Here is a 21,626-nt window from a genome sequence, read left to right as displayed (position 1 = left end):
TCATGTCTCAGCTGCTCTACTTCCAATCCAGTTCCACACTAAGGTGCTTCGGAAAGCAATGGAAGATGGCCCAAAATCTTAGGCCCCTGTACTCACGTGGGAAGCCCAGAAAAATCTCCTGCTCTTGCTTTGGACTTGCCTGGCTCCAGTCAGTGCATCTTTCTACCTTTTCCCCCCTCTCTTTCTATAGTTATTTCCAATAAAAAACAATTTTTTAAAATTGTTAGCCTGTTTCATTGTTTTAATCGCTTAATTTATTCACATATTAACTTTAAATTCTAACATGATAAAGTGGAGATTTTTATAACTAGACAACATGCTCAATTGTTTATTTAAGATTCTTTTTCTGAGAATCTAGATTGTGTGTGTATGATTAATGTTTTTTCACTTTTTGCAAAAAACACTTCTAATGAATGACAAAATTTGGAAGAAAATGAGGCAGGATATCCTTTGTTTCTAAAAAAATTATGCAATAATCATCATGGAATTGTTAAAGTAACTGTGAAATTTATTTAGCATATTTTTCTCAGCATATTTTCATTAAAGTGGAAATTCCAAACAATCTCAAGGGATAGTATATTATAAAATTTAATCTAACCAACTAAATTATTTATAAGAAATATTTATAATGGTTACAGCTAACAAGCTATGGTTATTCTCATGTAAATAGGAAGATAACTGTAGAGGTAATATGAGCATAGCTCATATGCACAACGTATCAGTCATTCTAGAGTTTGTTCTACTAAAAGATTTAATACCTGCTTTTATTTCAAAATGCACTTAATTTATTGATGGTTACAACATCAATAAACTATGTTTAGCATATATATTAAAATACTTAGAAAATTGCTTCAACAGTTCATAATTGTATCTTACTTTTCCCATTTTTTAGTGAGGTAATAATCTTATTTCTTAAAAAATGAATTGATAGGAATAATAAAGTAGAATACAGATGCTAAAAACAAAGTGTTGCCTTAAGACCTAAAATTTTCATATTTTTGTTGTGTGAGTGACCAAGTGCACACTATTAAAATGAAAATTTTAGAAATACTTATATAATAGGGTTATTGTTAAGCTAAAAATAATCCTTGTATGTGTCTGGCAACATTTAACTTTCAAACTCAGATTTATAAGTAACATAAACGTAGTAGGTACCTAAGGTTTGCTCTATAAATCAAAAACAGATTATCAAAACAAAAAAAATAGAAGAAACTGCATTAACAATGCTAGAATTTGATGCACGTGACTTCACAATGTGTATGCCTTTCTGTTTGTCTATACAAAATAAATCAAATTGATTGTCATATCTTGAGGAGGCAGGGCAATGGCAATGATACTAATAAACAGAGTTTAAAGAGTGGTACAATTTAATAATAGCAACATTAACCATTGTATAACATATTCAGTTTTTAATATCAAAACTTTGCATATTTTTCTCTCAACAATTATATTAGCAAAGCATAATAATAATTCCTAATCTAGAGATGAGAAAAATTGAAGCAATAAAACCTGAGGCACATTGCATGGTCAGTTGCCACACAGCTCAGAGTAATCACCAAGATTTTAATTTGGCTATTGAGATTTCATAGTCAATCAAGTAACCTAAACCCATTATTTCTAAACTTTTTTGGGGGGAGTTAATTTCATATTTACTTACAAGTTTTCATACAACTTAAATGTTTTCTGTTTAATATTTCTAGCACAGTTGCCAAGTGCGCACTGCCCACATTCCATAGCTGGGTGCCTTGCACTGTGTCCTGAATCTGCTCCGGACTCCAGTTTTCTGTGAATGTGGATGCTGGAAATCAGCAGGTGTATGCCTGCCACCCCACGGTAAGACTGGGACTGAATTTCAGGTTCCCAAATTTTATCTGGCCTGGTACCAGTTACTGAAGGTGTTGGGAAATAAACCAGTGAGTGCATAGGTACACTCCCTCCTGTACCTTTCTGTAATTCATATACATAAAAAAACTACAAATATGTTTTGGAATAACAAAATTAGAGTTGTGTGGCTGACCTAGGCAAATCATACTTTATTACATTTAATTAAAATAATCATTTATAATGTAGAAAAATACATCTTAAATGAATACTCTATTTATATGTGATTTTCATAATGTGTACCTCAGTACAGATTTTATGTAAGTGAAGTGTGTACACGAAAGAATATAAATATTTTAAAGATATAGAATATCTTACAGGTTAGTGTGTGACTAGACAGTGGGTAGGTATAAACTATAGAGTTATTTTATGATGCTCATGATTGACATAATAAACCAGGTAGTCAAAAATGTATATACTTAATCACAAAATTTAAAATTTAAAATTCTTAAAGATTTATTTATTTAGTTAGGTAGTTAGTTAGCCAGCTGTTTTTAATTAAAAGGCGGAGTCACAGAGCAAATGAGAGATGGAAAGAGACCTCCCATCTGCTGGTTCACTCCCAAGATGTCCACATCATCCTGAGCCGGGCTTATCCAAAGCCAGGTGCTTCCTCCAGGTCTGGCACATGAGTGAAGAAGCCCAAGAACCTGAGCCATCCCCTGCTTCCCTCAGAGACCAGGGTAGGGAGCTGGGTTGCAAGTGTAAAACCAGGAGCTCACACGGGATGCTGGTGCAGTAGTAGGGTAGGCTTAGTCTTTAAGAGGCCAGTGTTGGTCTCTTAAAAGCTGAATTTTTAAAATACTTAGCTTCCTTACATTTGGTTTCTATAGCTATGTTTTAAGTTGCACACATTCCTATTTTCTGCTATCTAACTCAGGAAATCATGCAATTCTAAAACTGAATCAATTTTCTTTTTCCTTCACATAGTATTTTCACATCCTACAGTCCATATTGTCTTCCTGCTTCCCGTTTATCTTTTTATCATAAATTTATAGCATTATCTTCTCTTCACTCATTGATACTCTAAAACTAATTCTACGTGATCTCAATTCTATTGCTTTCAATGCAGATTTTTCACTTCAGCCTCTTTGCTTCTTATGTCATCATTTTTTCATCATAAAAGATTAAAATTCCCTTGTTATTTATGCTTTTATGTTTAAGTTACTTCATTTCTCAAGCATTTGTACACATTGTTATATTTTCTTTTGGTTGTTAAAAGTAAGTTTGAGGTGAACACTTGTTTCTATTAAGCCTCAAGATTATTGTGCTTATATCACTAAACGTCAAGTTGAAACTTTAGCCAGCTAATAAAGGGGTGATAATACACAGATATCTCAGATTTTTCAACATAATGCTTTGCTACATTGTTGAGCTGGCAGTCAGAGCTGAGCTAATATAGAGAATTTAACTGATAGACACAACATAGTCATAATTATCCTAATGCTCAACTTTATAACAGAAATCACTTGACACTTGAGAATAGTGTCAGTATCCTCTTAAGATGTCTCCTCTTTTTTTTTGCATTTTTACATGCATTTCCATGTGCTATTTTTATACTCAACATGGAGAAATGAAAAAAAAAAACATAGCATTATACCCAGTAGGTAAGACATTTGTTAGTTCTAACATAAATGCCAAAGCAAAACCACTAATTTTAGAATTACATTCTTCAATCATTATCTATTTTCCTGAGATATTTCAACACATTTATTTATGTTGTTTTATTTCAAGTCCATTCTTAGAGGTAATGGCAACAATTCAGGATTGTCTGTTTCAAAAGTAGCAAAGTGCAAAGCACTAACAGAATGATATTGATGAAAACAACACATGAAGTAATACCTAATGGATTGTTCGTTCAGAAAACAGCTCACAGGCTTTACCAAAATGAGTTCTATGCACAAAAGAAATCAATATTTACTGTAATATCTTTCCTGAAATGCTTCAATAAACAGGATACTGTCACAAGTCATAGGCTTCAGAAATCTACTGGCTCTTACACATAGGATTTATCCCATTCAGGTTTTACTACTGCTGAATCTGACTAAAACATTTGGCAATTAAATAATCCATCTATGGTAAATGTGTATGTTGATTTGTGACAAATGTGTCTGAACCAAAGTTTTATTAATGTCATGGAAGTTCAAAATATTAGAAAAAGGGATTGTACAGGGCATACACACAAGTGCATTTGAATATTAAAACCAGAAATGTTTTTATTTCTGGGGACATTTAAAAACATAAGAATCAACACAGCTATCATTTTTCACCCTCTCCTTCTCTCTCCCCTCATTCCTTTCTTGCTTTCCCATATTTTCATTCCTTTTCCTTACTCATTATTTTTTGGTATTTTATTCCTGTGATAGTATTTGTAAACACCCACATAAACTTTTTTTCTTTGTCCATCCACCCAGTTGCAATAACTGACTTTAGTGTCACTATTTTAATAAGCTGTTTTCTAATATTACTACTACTATATTGAAATTAAGCAATAAATTTAAGTTTAAAGTTAAAATATCCAGCCAACCAAAAATCAGAGGTTTTTATGAATACTAACACATTTATAATTTCCTCAGTTAAGTAAAGGTTATTGATATTTTAAGGGTGTTTATATATCTTGGCGTAGCTTATCCATATTGTAAGTAATCAAATGTAAAGATCTTTGGGAACAACATAACCACAGCAATATATAAATTTTTATCATAAATTTATAGCATTATATATAGATATATATTTATTTATATATATATACTATCAGTTGCTGTTTGGTGAACCCTTTGCAGGACCTTTTAGCTTTTTCAGCTTCTTTTGGTCTATTATGGAAAATGATTAAGTTCATCTCCAATTTATCATACATTTATCCTTTGTATTCTATATGTAGGTTGTCTATAGGACATAAAATACAGGCATAAAGAAAGGATTTTGAAAAAGTCATTTACATTTATTATTGTAACTAAGCACTTCCAGTGACATCACAGGATTATCATTAATGAGACCACTTTGGGGGATACTAGTTTAGCTTTCTTCCTTATTAATAGATTCTTGGATTAGTTGAGCATAATTTTTCTTATACACATAACAGTATCTCAAGATTTCACTGCTTCAGAAATTTTAATAAGCATATACGGAAGCTAAGACATGAATCGATATAACTTTAAAAGTATGTCCTAAGAGACGGTAACATACTTTACCCCTGCTCAAAGCATATAGCAATGATAGACAAATTAGAAAAAGAACAATAGCACAACTCAGTAAATCTGCTAAGCTGAATTAAACATTTCATTGGATCAATATGGAAAATCAGAGTGAAGACATGAATGGATCTAAAGAAAACAATATGTAGAAAATGGATTCAGTATGCAGCAAGGGAGATCATTGAAGTTCTACAGAGATGGCTCCTCAATTGATAGAAATTGATTTCAATTACTGATATCACATTTATTCAGGAAGGTTTAATAATGAGGCTGGATTTCAAAGTATACCAGGAAAGAGGATGTACTTCAGTTTTTATTGCACTCCCAAATAGGCTGTTGGTCACCATATACTACTTGGAAGGAAGGACAAAAAGGCAATGAGAACCTGAGGAATAGGATCATGACACACTGAGACACTTTAGCTGAGACATAGATCTTATTTCTCTGCAGGATCACTTCAATATCTTCTAAAAACTCAAGAATATAGAGTAATGAAAATGCCATGGTCTTCCTATACTCTCCGATCCTTTGCTGGAGTTTTCCATGACTGAACCTAGTCAGAGGTCAAAGCATAAAGATCACTGATAAGCTCTAAAAACCTAGTTTCCTTGAGAAAGAGAAGAATCATGGCTATGAATGGAAGAAAGGAGGCTAGAAAAGTATCTGCATAGACACTGAGTAAGAATGGACCACTGAGCTTGCTAACTTGAAACAAATTCCTAGGTGACTCCTACCATCCATACTGAAATCACCAAGGAAGCCCAGACTGCTCACTTGGGGTGACATTTTAGGGAAGCAGGAGAACTAGTCCTAAGTTCATAATATCTAAAGAAACTGAAGAAATAGCATAATATTTCTAATATTACCACAAGACAGAAGCTGAAGTAAACAGTACAATCTGATTTACTGTAAATCTTGGTTGATGTCAAAAGAAGGCAAATGTAGAATCACCAGACAGGACAGAAGAATTGTGAGAACAAGTGGGGAAGCAGACACACACATATTGGTGTGTGCAAAAACAAGTACATGTGCTTAATGTGAATCTAAAACATTCTAAAATAGAGTAGGAATAATTAAAACTTAAGGAATACAATCATCAAATAAGTAGAAGAAACGCAATTATTCTAGAATATTTTGCAATATGATGCATAATGATTTCAAATAAGTAAATCAAAATGCGCAAAGAGTATAGACTCCATACTAATAAGAGAGGGTGGAATTGTACTTACAAACACGGCAATTTTTAAATTTAGCAAAAAAATCCATATTTGTATAAATAACTCAATAGGCACTATAATTGGGAAATTAAACATGCTATCACAGAATGATCTAAAGAAAAAAAGGAATAAAATCATGTGAGACACAATGTTAGGTACAGCTAACATACATAATTAAGTCTCATAAAAAGAAAATAAAGGGGGTTACACAAATCCCTTCTTATGAGGAAAAACGCTGAGAATTTTCTAGAAATATGGAAATTGGATTACACTGATTAAAGATTCATGCTATGTACTGAGAGTGTAAAATGCAACAAATCACCAACCAAATGTGTTTAGCTGATTATAGGCAACATTCAAAAGAAAAAGGGAATAAAGCTATCAGATCAACAGAACACATTCATCAAGAAAACAACAGCAATTAGATTGACAATAGACTGCTCAGGCCATACAAATATTATCAAGATTACATTATAGAATCTTCAAGATATCACACAAAACTAAATGTTAAATTCTGCCAAACTATCATTAGGAGAAAATAAGTGAATTCTCAAACAAATAAACAGTAGGAAGTATGGGAGTCACAGGCCATCAGCAAAACAACTAACAGCATACGCTATTAGTTAGAAAAGGCAATTAAAAAGGTGGACTTCCGAATATTAATATTTGTCATAGAATTTTAATATAGCTAATGTCACCAGAGTTGATGTTTGTACTAAAACACTGAAAGTAAAAGTTTTTTCATAATGCATGCATGTTTGTGGGTGTATGAATTCACAAGCTGTCACTTACTAACAGGATTGTCTTATAAAATTCTTTACGAAAGTTAGATGAACCCTGGTGTGATTCCATCTTGTGCAGCTGCTCTTTGTAGCAGTGTTTATCTTACCTCTATTTCCCACACACGGTGGAAATTCAGTGGACATGGACATGAGCCCCAAGGTCCCAGAACAATCTTTTCAGTTGTGAACTGAAGGCCAACAAATATTATCTCTTTAAAGTGGACAATGACCACAGTTAGCACCAGCTATTTTTTTTTTTAGAACAGTAAGTTTAGGCACTAGTGTAAAAGATGAATTGTGTATCATTGAAGCAGAGGTAATGAATTATTGGCGCAATTCTTGGATAATGGGGAATTTACACACCAGACACTTCATTTTCAACTTTTCAAGAATAAGGTGATGCGAAAACTAAAATGTTTTCATTAGACTAAAAAATAAAATGAGAACTACATGAATTTCAAATTGCAGCAAATTGTAGCTAAAAGCTAAAGTAACAACTCAAATAAATCAGACATTATCTCTTAAGCTGCTTTTCCTGTTTTTCCCCATATTTAATGGTTGAAGGCTCTTATGTAATGTTCTTATGAAACAATGTTCCTATGCAATCCTTTATGTTATTCATATTGTACCTAGGACAGTGCCTTTTAAATTAAGGCAACTTCAGAAAGTTTATGGAAACTATATTATGAAAAAATATATCATGATTTAAATCTTTTTTCTCCAACACAAACACCATTTTCCTTTTTTAAAATTGTTAGGAGCCACAGACTTATGTGCCTTAGACTTGGCATGCCTGACAACCTGTTGCACTGCAAAGCCTGCCTTGGGCAAGCAGGGCCACAGCAAGCAGGATGTTAGGCCAGAACCTCCACCCTTGTTCCTGTTGAGATGATTAGTTCCTCCCGTTTCAATATAGATGATTAGTTCCTTCCCTGCTTCAATGAAGATAAGTAGTTCTAGGAAACCCCTCACCTCTCCCTCCTCCCCTAGAGAAGAAGGTATATATGTACAAGGAGTAAAAGAGCAAGAGGCACCCTTTTCCACCAAGTATGTATGTCCGTGTGTTTCTTGGGCCAGCAGCCCAGGGGCTAGCAGCCTGGCATACCCAGTCCACCCTCAGGGTTTGAGTGTCATGTCCTGCAGGTTGGAACAAAAAATACTTATTTTCTCCTTATTTGAATGTCAGTGTGATGGAATATGTTCAAAGCTACAGACTTAGACTTGTTGGCCTACCTGACAGCCTGCTGCATTGCAAAGCCTGCCTTGGGCAAACAGGACCACAGCAAGCAGGATATTATGGCTAGAACATCCTGTGCAAAGCAAGTCGAACAGAACTTCCACCCTTGTTCCTGCTCAAATACTTAGCTCCTCCCCTGTTTCAATATAGATGATTAGTTCCTCCCGTTTCAATGAAGATAATTAGTTCAAGGAAACCCCTCCCCTTTCCCTCTTCCCTTAGAGAAGATATATATATATATATATATATATATATATATATATATATGCATATATATATGCATATATACATATAAATAGTAAAATAAAGGGCATGGGCACTCTTTTTGACCAAGTATATGTGTCCGTGTGTTTCTTGGGCCAGCAGCCTGGGGGCTAGCAGACCAGCATTTCCAGTCCACCCTCAGGGTTTGAGCGTCATGTCCTGCAGGTTGGGACAGGAATGAATCAGACAAATGGAAAACAATATTCCATTTGCTGGCTCACTCTCCAAATGTTCACACTATTTGGAAGGCCAAGTGGAAGCTTGGAGCCTAGAATTCCTCTGCGTTTCCCATGTGGGTGACAGAGGCTGAAATATTTGGATGGTCACCTGCTGCCTGCCATGATACAACTTATCAAGAAGTTGGCTGCACAGTTCCTAGAACTGAAACCAGGTATTGTAATGCAGGATACAGGTGTTTTGACAGCAGCGCCTTAGCAGTTGCAGTATAGGCCCATCACTCACAGTTGGTCAGTGATTTAATACAACAGACTCACACAGCAAGTCCTCAGTAGTTGCACTATGTTATATTGCTCACAAAGTTTTACTCTCTCGCTGGTAGTTCCTGAGACCCCAGAACAAGGAAAGAAAATTTTATATTTGCTTCTCAGATCACCCCAACCAGATGTTTAAGACTAAGAGGGATTTTAGAAAAAGCCTCACATAATGCAACTTCTGCCTTTGGATGGCTTCACCACTTCATTTTTCATATTACTAATGAGTTTCCCCACATCCTATCCTTCATAACAGGGAGGGATCAAATAACATATTTTGTCATTTGAAATTAGAAGGCAAAACATAGGCTTGTCTGTGAACTCCACCATTCCATGAACTTTTTGAACTGCTGCTCTTTTAATGCTAAATGCATCTTCATTATTAGAAACAAGAGTACATACACAGATAACAAAAAATGGGTTCTGTGAAATTATGTTCTGGAACTATTTTCTTGATGGTCAGTTTTCTACAATTCCATTTTTATAGCAACTAATTTTAGAAATAAATACTTTCTGCAATTAAGAGATCTCAAGAAGTAAATTCTGATACTAATGCCAATCGAGTAACAAATTCCCCATGCGCAGGAACATTATAGTGAGACAACTGTAATTGCAAAATTAATGTGTCATGTTAATATGCCTTGCTTTCCTCTAATTAACAGAAATTCAATTTTATGTTAATATCTCTAGGATGATAACACAAAATTTACAAATTTAGAATATCTGCTGATTATGAGAAAACATTCATATAACTGATACAATACAAAATCATTTAACATAATGTTTAGTAGTATTGCAGTGAATAATTAAAATGGAAAGTAGCATTTTTTCAATTTTTCATCTTAGTTATTGATTAGCTGGTTATTTTTCATTGATGTTTCTAGTACATATGTTTAGCTAAAAATTGAGAGTACATAAAGATTTTGAATCTGGTTCACCACTGAACTTATAAGTTTAACATGTTTCTTAGCTTTTATGCTTATGTTTTGGGAAAAAACATATTTTGATGCTAATTAGTTAATTCTCAGAACATAAATTGTGATGTGCAATATTGAAATCTATAGAGAAATATACATATGTATTAAATGATGTTTCCATATATAGTAAAGTGAAGCTACACAAGTTCATTACTGAGTAATAGAAATGTATTAAACTAAATAGTTAGATTATTTTATAAGTGGATTTTCTTTGAAATGGAATTAAACCAGGCAGAATTTTTCCTCCACAATTTAGTAATAATGGGCAGCTGGGATGCCAACTTCATAAGCAACGATGACCCTATGTATATATTTGGCACTATGGTGTTAGCAGGAATATCGTGCCAATTTAAATCCCAGTTGGTCCACTTCTCAACTAACTCCCTGCTAATGAATCTAGGAAAGCAGCCGAGGATAGCCCAAGTGCTGGGCATTTATCCTTGTGTAAGAAACCTGACAGAAACTCCAGGCTCCTGGCTTCAGACAGACTCAACTTCAGCCCCCTTGTGGTCATTTGTAGAGTGAAGCAGCAGATGGAAGATTCTATCGCTCTCTCTGTGACTACCTTTCAAAAAATAAATATTTAAAAAATAATTTTAAAAATTTATTATGCTATTGGTATAGATATATTTGAACGTTCTGATAAAACACATTTTAAATTCAAAAAAGTTAAGATTTAAAAGCATTTACATAATGAATTACCAAATAAAAAAATAACAGCTGCCTATAAAGTATAAAGATCCTGTCCTCAATAATTGTAAAAATATTATCTTCAAAGATACCAGTCAAGAAATGGGGTTAATGGGGCCTAGCGCTAAAGTCTGCCTTGTGCACATCGGTATCCCATATGGGCGCCTGTTCTAATCCCGGCAGCTCCACTTCCCATCCAACTCCCTGCTTGTAGCCTCGGAAAGCAGTTGAGGACAGCCTAACGCCTTGGGACCCTGCACCTATGTGGGAGACCTGGAGGAAGTTCCTGGCTCCTGCCTTTGGATTGGCGCATCTCCGGCTATTGTGGTCACTTGGGGAGTAAATCATTGCATGGGAGATCGTCCTCTCAGTCTCTCCTTCATTCTATGTATCTGACTTTGCAATAAAAAATAAATAAATCTTTAAAAAAAAAAAGATAAATGAAGTTAATAAGGAATGAGATGTATAACTAAAAAGTTGGTAATAACTTATTAATCTGCCTAATAATATAGCACCAGAATTATTATAAGGAAATATTCATTATTTATATTTATAAATTGATTATTTGATTTTTTTAAAGATGTATTTATTTTTATTCCAAAGTCAGATACACAGAGAGGAGGAGAGACAGAGAGGAAGATCTTCCGTCCAATGTTTCACTCCCCAAATGACCGCAACGGCCGGTGCTGTGCTGACCCAAAGCCGGGAGCCAGGAACCTCCTTCATGTCTCCCGTGCGGGTGCAGGTTCTCAACGCCTTGGGCTGTCCTCCACTGCTTTCCCAGGCCACAAGCAGAGAGTTGGATGGGAAGCAAGGCAGCCAGGATTAGAACCGGTGGCCATATGGGATCCTGGTGCATGCAAGGCGAGCACTTTAACTACTATGCTATTGCGTCAGGCCCTGATTATTTTATCTTTTTAAAAATTATTACTTTTTTTACAATCTTGACATAATTAGGATAAAAAGGTTCAAGCACTACAGGAAGGTGGGCATGACAATTAGTTCCGTATTGTTTCCTTAATATATCTGATGTCAAAGGACATTTTAAGGGAGAAGCCCCAACCAGTTTCCCACCCATCCCAGGTCCCAGATGTGGGGCATGCTCCGAGGGTCTTGCTCAAGTGGTTTTGATAGTTCAACAGTTCTGAATTGCTGCCACTCTCACCACTCCAAGCACGATGAAGTTGTTGGAGATTCCACTGATTGACATAGTCCACCATAGTTTTTGTTTGCCCAGTATTTTCATTGCCAACATATAGCTGAGGTGGTTGACTGACTTGTTCTGTCCTCTGTCTTTTGATGGTCAGCGTTCTGAGTCCAAGCCTCGATTGGGGGGATCCCCAAAGAAACTTTGTCTGAGGTGTTCCCAGACCAGATTCTTATATGTACTAGCAAGCACAGGGCCCAGCACAGTCCATCGCCCCAATGAGCTGGTGGTTGCAATTGCTGGGTTGGTTCTGTTTCCATTCCTGTCTTCCACTGGAACCAATGGGTGTTGCAGTCCAGTCTGGTTCTGCCCAGCACAAACTCGGCCCTCGCATAATCCAGTGAGAGCTGCAACCTAGTCAGAGCAACGCACAATAACCCCCAGCAGGTCCACCCCCTACCCTGGTTTGCCAGTATGTGTGGCAGACTAGTCCAGTCTGTTCCACATCCCCTTCTGCTCTCATACATGTCAATGGGTATTAAAACCTTGTTCCAGCTAACCAGCTCAACTATCCAGCCTTCACGGATGTTGTTGGGTGTCTCTCTGTCTAGCTACCCCAGCCCCTGTCCTAGTTTTCCTGCCCTCCCGTGGGGGGTGGTAACCCATGAAGGAGGAGCCCACCATTTCCCTTCCAGGCCACTCCCACTCCCAGATTATGCACTCTCCAGGTGGTTCAGTGGTTTTAATTTGAATAAGTCTAGTTAAGTATTATTTCCACTCATTTATTTTTACTTTATGAAATAATTCTAAAGATTAAACACTGATACAGATGCAAATAATATCTTTTGTTTCATTATCATTCACAGAAACATAAATGGATAGTTTCACAAACTAGGTAGGCAACAGAAATAAAGGATAAAGGAAACATCCTCCACTCATAGATATTTAAATGTTTTATGAATCCAGTAGAGACAGCTACATTTCCTCAAGCTGAAGTTCATCACTCAAATAAGAACTTCATGACTTAACATAGTAATTTTTACTTCCTCTAGAGAAGTTATTTTCTCTTTTTTCTTTTTCATTTCATAACTATTCTCCCTTCATTTTAAAAATTGTTGAAACAAGCTGTGTGCCCTGAAAAACACTGAGATTCATACTAGCCTCCCAGGAAAACCTTTTTTTTTTTCAGTTTAATGTTATAATTGGTATGTCTACTTCCACAGAACAATGGTAGGCAATGTGTATGGCTTGCCACCCTGCACCAAGAACTACATGCATTCAATCAACCAAAGGTTATTTGTTAAGACTGCATGCAAATCCTACTTTCCTTTACTAAAGAACTTTTCTGTGGATGTGAATGTGGCAGAATAAGGGTAAGTTAATACACACTCTCTCCCCTCACCCAGTACTATCTGGTAAGGATTCATAGAAAACTTAGGGCTTTAGAAATTTTTTGGCAACATCAAACAGGAATACACAAAGAATACACACTGAATTTGAGGAGACAGTCCTTTATCATTCTCCCCCTAAGAAGTATATAGACAGTAACAAAAGCCTAAGAGTGAATTTATATCTACCAGAAAACATGCTGTAGAGTGTGTGTTAAAAACTAAATTAGAACTTTCATGTTTTTATGGAAAAAAGTATCTGAGAAGATATGCTATTGATTAAAACAAAAAAACAGAACTTCAAAAATATAAATAGAAAATAAAAATTAAAAAGTTAATAACTTCTCAATCTGAAACCATCAAATTTAAGACACTTGCAGAAGTGATATTAGCCATTTGGTCCATCACTAAAGAATTGAGTGTCTTGGGAATTAAATTATATCATTGAAGCCAAAAGCAACCCTTCCCCCCCTCAAAAAAATCTTAAAAAAACAAAACAACTATTATCATGACCTTTGCTCTTGATTGGTGTACTTTCATTTTTTCTAAACTACTTTCACCTCTTAGTAATCATTATTTAATAGTATTTTTTGGTCAGGATCATATTTATAAAGTCATGTTTAATCCGCTGTTATAATTCTTCAAATAAATGCTTTAGAAACGTTTTTTATGGTATAAGCAGGAAAGCTGCACATTTTCATCTCCCCTCAAACATTGCGAAGTAATCCCCCATTCATAAACATTACAGTTTGATCAAAACTGCGCACACCTAAAACCCTACCCCAGATTCACTTACTTTAATGAATCATTAGGATGATGGAAGCAATAGAAACAGTATAATTCTTTTGAAACAATAATGTCTCTGACACAGTCATGCCACAGAATGCTGAAAGAACTAAAGCATAATGTTCACTAACTCCAGGGAAACCACTCTGAAGTCCAGTTGAGAGAGACATGAACTTTACATGCAGGAGGAACCGATAGTTCGTGAGTCAGCACACTCTCTGGAGAGAGCAAAACATTAGTAGCAACAAATAAACATAAAACATGATTGGTTGCTTATGCAAACAGCAGGGCAAATTCCCTAGGGTTTTAGAAGACACAGACCTAATGGGATTACATTGTTTTTTTCCCAACAGATTCTACTGAAGTGGTTATGGGTGAAAAAAAGTAGCCTAGGCCAGAGACCACTCCCAGGGCATAGTAAGCTCTTTCACACAGGGAAAGGATAGGGAAAAGTATCCTATAGAAACTCAGGAAAAGACTTTCCAATAAAGTTAAAATAAATCCTAAAAAGAAAAAAGTGAATACAGGGAAACAAATGAACATTTAGTAGGCGCAACCTAATGAAGACGAGATCATTTCCTAGACTCAGTGTGCACATATGTAAGTATGACTAAGACTTGAAAAGGCAAATAACACAGAAAAAAAAACATTCAAAACATGACTAGGGACCACTGAGCAAAGATGTGTAAATATGTAATAGACTAATAATACAGAAATGTTAAATATCTTAGTGTGTTTACTCCTGGTTATCTACATGATGACCTTTCTTTGAGATACATGCTAAAGAAAGGCACTATTCAAACTATTTGTGGCAAGGACATTAACATAGTAAATATTACTGAAAATGATCAAAGAGATTGTTTTGGAATTCATGTCAGGTGAGACTACAGTTTTAAAATCAATATCTATTGAGAGCTTGCTTAGTGCAATGCGTCATACTTGCTGAATCTACTCAAGCATTTTTTGACAGGACTACAGGTCACTTGAGGGCATTAATTCCTTTTTATTTTTCTTTGTGTTTGTTCACAAGATGCTTCATGTTTTGAGAACACAAACACAACTTCATTGTAGTAATAAAAGCATATCTGTCATGCTACAAGAGACTCATAAGTGGATCTTTTAAGAAGCAGACATATGCTTGGGTCCTAGTCCTTTCTCTAGTTACCTAAGTGTCTGGACTTCAGGAGTTCATCAGGGAGGATAGTGAATGTCAGGATGAATGGGACATTTATTCAAATATTTAAAATAGTTGCTCTGTGAAAGGATTCATGGGAGCTGGTATTTGTGGAATAGTAGGTCAAACCATTACTTGCATGAATACCAGGATCTATAATGGAGTACCAGTTCTAGTCCCAACTGCCCCCTCTGATCTTGCTCCCTAATAATGTTCCTGGGAAAGAAGTAAAAGAAGGCGCTCTTCCCATCATTATTCCTTTCAAATAAATAAATAAAAAACACTTGAAAAAAATTACATTTCTGGGGAATGAGACAAAGAGACAAATTTGTTGATTAACGAGAGATTGGTTCTGTGTGTAACAAATTCTCAGAACATTATTTCTAAAATGTGAGTTATTAGTCTGAAACAAAATTAGATTTCAATACAATAAGTACCAGAGGGGAACACAAAGTTCTAGAAAAAGGTATTGTTCTCAACATGAACATGAAACCAAATCCTTATAGTAGATGAGTTAAACATTTAAATCTAGATTAGTAGATAGGGCAGGATATCGTCTTTCAATTTGACGATGTTACTCAGAATAGAACAGCAAAAGGCTAAAAAAGGCTTATTTGATCCACTGGTGATGTTGTAAAGAACTAGGAAAAAGACAGGTAAAACTGCTGCAGAAAACAAGTAGTTTTGAAAAGTATTCTAGCCTCAAGGAAAAATATGAAAACAGTACCGCTGAATGCTGAACTAACGAAAGCATCTTGTGGAAAGAAAGAAAGAAAGAAAGAAAGAAAGAGAGAAAGAGAGAAAGAGAGAGAGAGAGAAAGAGAGAAAGGGAGAGAGAGAGAAAGAGAGAAAGAGAGAGAGAAAGAGAGAAAGAAAGAGAGAAAGGGAGAGAGGAGTCAGCTAGGCTTAAGAGCAGGAGAGAAGAAAGAGGAAAATGGGGAAGATGAAAATGAAAATTATGGATAAGTTGGCATTGGCAGCTCTTTTTAAAGACCACCCATATACAGATCACTCCTTTTAGGAAAACATTGAAATGTAAAGCTGTCGAAGTTTTGTTTTTAATTTATACATCATCTAGTTGTGTATAATTACTAAAATATCAAATGTGTCTTTGTTACACACAGAACCAATAATTCTATAAATTGACAAGGTTAACACCTGAGACACAGAAATGGGCACCAAAATGAGGCCGCCAGTGATCACACGAACTAGCTGTAATGTATAGAAATACAAAACCACATAGTCCCTGGTTGCTGGTGCTAATCATAGTGGCATCTACACCACTGCTAACACATCTTGGTGTATGAGTATGTGGAAAACATGAAACCTGCAAAGTATATCACCTTTAAGATAACTTTACTTGGCACTCTGAAATTGATATTCCTATTTTATTCTTTTGGCATAGGTTGGGAAATCTGAGTCCCAGGTAAAAAAAAAAAGTAGCTTACACAGATGATCAGTTTTACTCCTCTTGTCCTGGCACTTACAGTGCTGTTCCATTGCAGTCTACCCATCATTTTGTGATATGGTTTTACTAATTTAAAACAAATAATCATGAGGCATTTGTGGCGACAGAGAGCTGAACTTCTAGAATTCCCAGAATTGACTGAGAAAATGGTTAAAAGAGGGCACTAAGATACTGCATACACAAACATGCAGTAGCTGGGCCATCCATAACAATACAAATCTGATCATAAACTCTGCAGCGAGCAAGTCACAATTTTCAGGAAAATAGCTATCTATTGTTTTCAACCCAAGACCAATTAGAAAAAAAAAAAACACACATATGCTTCCAAAACAAATAATGCAGTATGTGCTACTTCTAGTTCATCTGTTCCCAACCTTTAATCAGAAATCTTCAAGCCTTTGCCTTCTTAATACTACAAAATTTCCCACTCTAAAGTTTCTTTGCCTGACTTTACACCTTTATCAAACACAAATGATAGGCAGTGACTTAATAGCAGTGCATAAACAATGGTCTTTGTTGACATTTTATTTATCTTTGAGAATATCCATAACGATGTTGCATTATGCAAGTAAAATACTACTCAGCCATAAACAAAGTAAACTCTTATCATTTGAAACAAAATGGACTCAGCTGGAAACCTTTATGATTGGTGAAAAAATCCAGTTCCCAAGAGACAAAAATGACAAATATTCTGATATTTGATAAGTAATACACAAAGAATAAACATATAAACTCCACAGAAGATTAGCACACTGAGAAAAAAGGATGTATTTAGCACATGTCTTTACTGCCAAGTAATAGTACGTTTTCTGGTTTTACTTTTAATTTCCCCATTGTGTTAACTTTATTTTCTTTCTTTTCCTTTACTTGCCATGCCACGATACACTTAGACATCAGAAAATTAAACTAGCAACAGTGAAATGAATGACTATGTTGTTGTAATAATTTGGAGATAAGTAATAAGTGGAGGATTTAGTGTGGGAGGAGAATGAAGGAGAAAGAGGCTCTCCTAAGTTTCTAAGTCTGTATTGTGAAAAATTTAAAAAAATAAAACAGGAAAATAAAATGTCCCTGAAAAAAAAAATACACACATTCAGGTGTTCAAGAAATTCAATGTTCACATTATTTAGAGACAATTAAACAAGAATGCATGACTCTTGTATGATTCTCCAACAAAGCAAAATAATTCTAAACCCTAATACATTGATTCACAAATTCATAATGAGGAAGCATAAAAGAACAAAAGAGACAGGCTGTAAAATGAGATCAAAAGGCAGACACAGCACTAAACAATGGCAGGAGGGGAAGTACTTGGAAAAGAACACAACAGTCTCTTTTCATAATCTTTATCTTTTAACCAGTTTATAAAATAATCACAGATCAGTCCCCAAAGGTCCATGTTATCAAGTCATAAGGAATTAAACATTAACAATTTTGTAACAGTTTATTATATGATGTTAGTGACTTTCAATCATAGACTGTATTTCTAGCCGTTACATTACCTTAATGTAGCAAACATTATTTAAAATTCCAAATATTTTTTTCACATCTCTTCCCAAGAGTGTTACTTTTAAAAAAATTACAAAAAGATAAAGCTAAGAAATTATTATTTAAAACAATCATTATTCTCTCCACAGGAAAAAAATCAAACAATTTAACTATTTGCTAATAAAATGGCCTTGTTTGGTTACCATGTCTTTTAGAATATACCAAGACAGAACCTTTCACATTTTCAATACCTGCACTATATACATACTCAATGTTTTCAGTGCAAAATAAAAAAGTATGTTAATAAGTATCATTAGTGTAAAGGAAAAGTATCTTTGAAGGACTTTCTACACATATGGGTGACATTTGGTTATAAATAAATCTCCAACATACAGGAGGCAAGAAAAAAAACACATGGTTAATAAAATTGTGGCACTATAATTGCGCCTTTAGGGATTTTATTTTTATTTTGCTTACAAATAATTCATGGCACATAGAGTTACTATTTTATTTTAAAAAGGAAGAATACTTCTGTCGGAATACAGCCCATAGGAAAGCTGGGAGGCCTGTGGGACCCTGTTGAGAAGAGGCTCCAGGAAAGAGAAGGCGGAAGGCCTCTCCCCCACAGTGTGCTCTTGCCCCCAGTGAGTCCTTGGATGTGCTTTCGTGCTCTTCTTGAAGATAGGCGGACATCTGTGCTCTGTCTAGTCAATCGAGGATAGACAGTATTATCTATTCCCTGTTTGAATAATTCTAAGTTGCCTTGTTAGCTTCTTTGTTGTCTCTGTGTTCTTAGACATGATCTAATTCTGAGTTATATCTGAATCACTGTTTCATGAAATGTATAAAAACTGAGACCCTGAAAATAACCTTTGTCAGTTGCCAAAAGAGCACTGTCCCCCCATTTCTTCAGGTCGCATCTCCTCCCCAGGAACTGTAAAGGTAAACTTGCAACTTCATATACCATAAAAAGTAATAAATTGTTTCACAGAAATGCAAATGCAGAAAGTAGTACAAATGGTGCTATAAAAGTCAATGTGTTATATTTCATTACTAAAGATATTTCATACTAATATGCTTTTATCATTTACACAGTTTTAGAAGCTGATCAGAAATCTGCTTTTTTATCTAAAAATTTTTATTCACTAGTTTCTCACAGTTAAACAAAAATAAGTGATAATTCGGAGGTCAGAAGTATGGGGAAATGAAATGTAAACTTACTGTTAAACTTAATAAAAGCCAAAGACTGTGTGCTTATGATAGGCCTTTACTTTAGAAAACTAATACTGCTTACTGTTGCCTCAGTGTGGTACAACATCAAATATCATAGCCTTGAATAGTAAAAGAAAATTATCTGCCTCACCTCCTTTCCACAATCTGGTTCCACTGTGTAACTTAAGAAATGAAAAGGGAGTTAGGAAATCAAGTTTTAAAGCTAAAATAGTATCTGCAACTTGTGTATTGTTTTTACAACACAGAAAGTCTTTCATATAACAATGCTTTAGCTTTCATTTACATAGAAACAATAAAAAAGAAAAAACCTCAAATGAAAATATTAAATAATACAAAGAACTTCATTACAGGACATGAAACCCAAATAAAGGTTATCTTGAAAATTCTTTTAAGTTGCCAAACATATAGCTGTAGATTTCATTATGTTATAAGTCAGATCAGAAACTTTGTCTATTTTCATTTTAGTATTTAGCAGTTTATAGCGTTGAAGCATGATTTGCTGAACCTGGCAGTTTTTCGGGTAGTCTAAACTGGCTTATAACTCTAACAAGACATGTGTCAACAATTTAGGTGCAGAACAGTTTTAGGAGGGCTGTGCAGAGAAATCTGCAATACCTTAATGAGGAGTAACTAATCTTTGTGTCCCACCTAGTAAGGTATAAGTGAATCCACGCTGACCGTTTCCTGTCTGATTCTAACCTTTCTTTGTTGTTCTCTATCTATTCTAGAATTTTTGTTTGTTTGTTTGTTACATTTTTTTGAAAATTTTATATCAGATAATGCATACTCCCTTCTTCATCCTGCAACTATCAAGCAAATTGTACAGTTCTCCTTTTCAGAGCTCTTGGTTTAACTGTTGTTTTCAGTGTTTGACACTGAGGCATTGAAAGCATGGACTCAGGTGTATGTTCCTCAGACCCACTCCACACTTGACACAAAAAACTTTAATTTCCATGCCTCAAATGTTGGCATATGATGATGAAGTAGGAGGAAGAGTTAAAGATATTGCCAGAACCAGTACCGCAACTTGGATTAGTGAGTAAACTGCTTGCTATTTGCCCACAAAGAGGGGGGGGAATAAAACAGCATAGGAAACATATATGTATGTGCTATCTTCCTTTCACTATTCCTCTTCTTGGCATAACTCTGCTTAGTCAAGACTTGGTCATTGCTTGTAAATATTCAATTGATTGTAATTTGTAAATAATGGATTATTTATGTTTCAGAGAGATTGTTGTAGTTTTCTTATATTGGTTTGTTTAGTTTGGGTACCAAGGAAGCACTGGATTCTGTGCTTCTATATCTGTGATGCTAGTCATGGGTAGATCAATGAGTCTTGATGTACAGTTGATCCAAATTTAGAATCACATGTCATCAAAGAGCAGTGATTTTTGAAGTTACAAATCTTTATTTGAACTCTTTCTTAACCAACAAATCTATATTTCAGCTAAACAAAATGTAGTAAAAGATAAAATGGATAAGTTGTAACCTTTTACTGCAAAAATTACAAAGAAAGGAAGGGGAGGAAGACAGTGGGCTTAAAGTTAAATGAAACACATGAAATTTTTTCTCTTTATATTCATAAAAACAGTCTTCGTATCTCAGTTTTTATATTGTTGCAGAGAAAGATGGATCAGAGAATATCTCACAGCAGGGAGGATGATAATTAACACACACCAATGTGAATAGAAACTTGAACATGATAATAGAATATCTACACCTACAGTGAATGCTAGACAAAGGGAAGATTCAACGGTCACAAGATTAACTGGCTGGGAATGAACACAGCAGTTGTTGAAAGCGATAGAGAAGCAGGACATGATTTTTAAGTTTCCTAGGAATCAAGCAGCATGCAGCTTAGTGTATTAAAATTTTTCATGTGAAACTTGACTAGGGAATTTTTCCACTGTATTTATGAATTTTTTTGCACTCTCAATAGACTGTGACCCAAAGAAACACTGTGTACAACTTGTAAAACTTCAAATACCTCAAACTGAGTGCTTTAATTAAGGCATAAAATGCTGCTTTCTAAGAGTAAGCCAATAGATGGATTGTCACAAGAGAATTTATTATGTATTAGTTATGAATATCAATGTACACAACATAAATCTGCTCAAAGTTACTACATTATTCCAATTTCTTTTTAAATCAGAGATACTCACATTGTGAATCTGACCATAATGCATCCTAAATGATATACTACTTGATA

At 35.0% G+C, this 21,626-nt stretch overlaps 1 protein-coding gene and 1 long non-coding RNA gene across 2 annotated transcripts in view; one reads left to right on the top strand and one right to left on the bottom strand.

The window, feature by feature from the left end:
- LOC131480311 (uncharacterized) overlaps window positions 1-1,940 on the top strand; it is a 61,575-nt gene extending 59,635 nt beyond the window's left edge. Inside the window, exon 2 of the long non-coding RNA XR_009245406.1 lies at window positions 1,701-1,940. This is a non-coding gene — a long non-coding RNA (uncharacterized LOC131480311). The remainder of the gene's footprint in view (window positions 1-1,700) is intronic.
- The window catches only part of ZNF804A (zinc finger protein 804A), a 233,484-nt gene that overhangs the window by 173,243 nt on the left and 38,615 nt on the right, over window positions 1-21,626 (bottom strand). The window lies entirely within an intron of this gene.

The sequence above is a fragment of the Ochotona princeps genome, chromosome 5 (genome assembly GCF_030435755.1).
Source record: "Ochotona princeps isolate mOchPri1 chromosome 5, mOchPri1.hap1, whole genome shotgun sequence".
NCBI classification, from domain to species: Eukaryota; Metazoa; Chordata; class Mammalia; order Lagomorpha; family Ochotonidae; genus Ochotona; species Ochotona princeps.
This window is presented reverse-complemented; position numbering and strand designations above follow the sequence as displayed.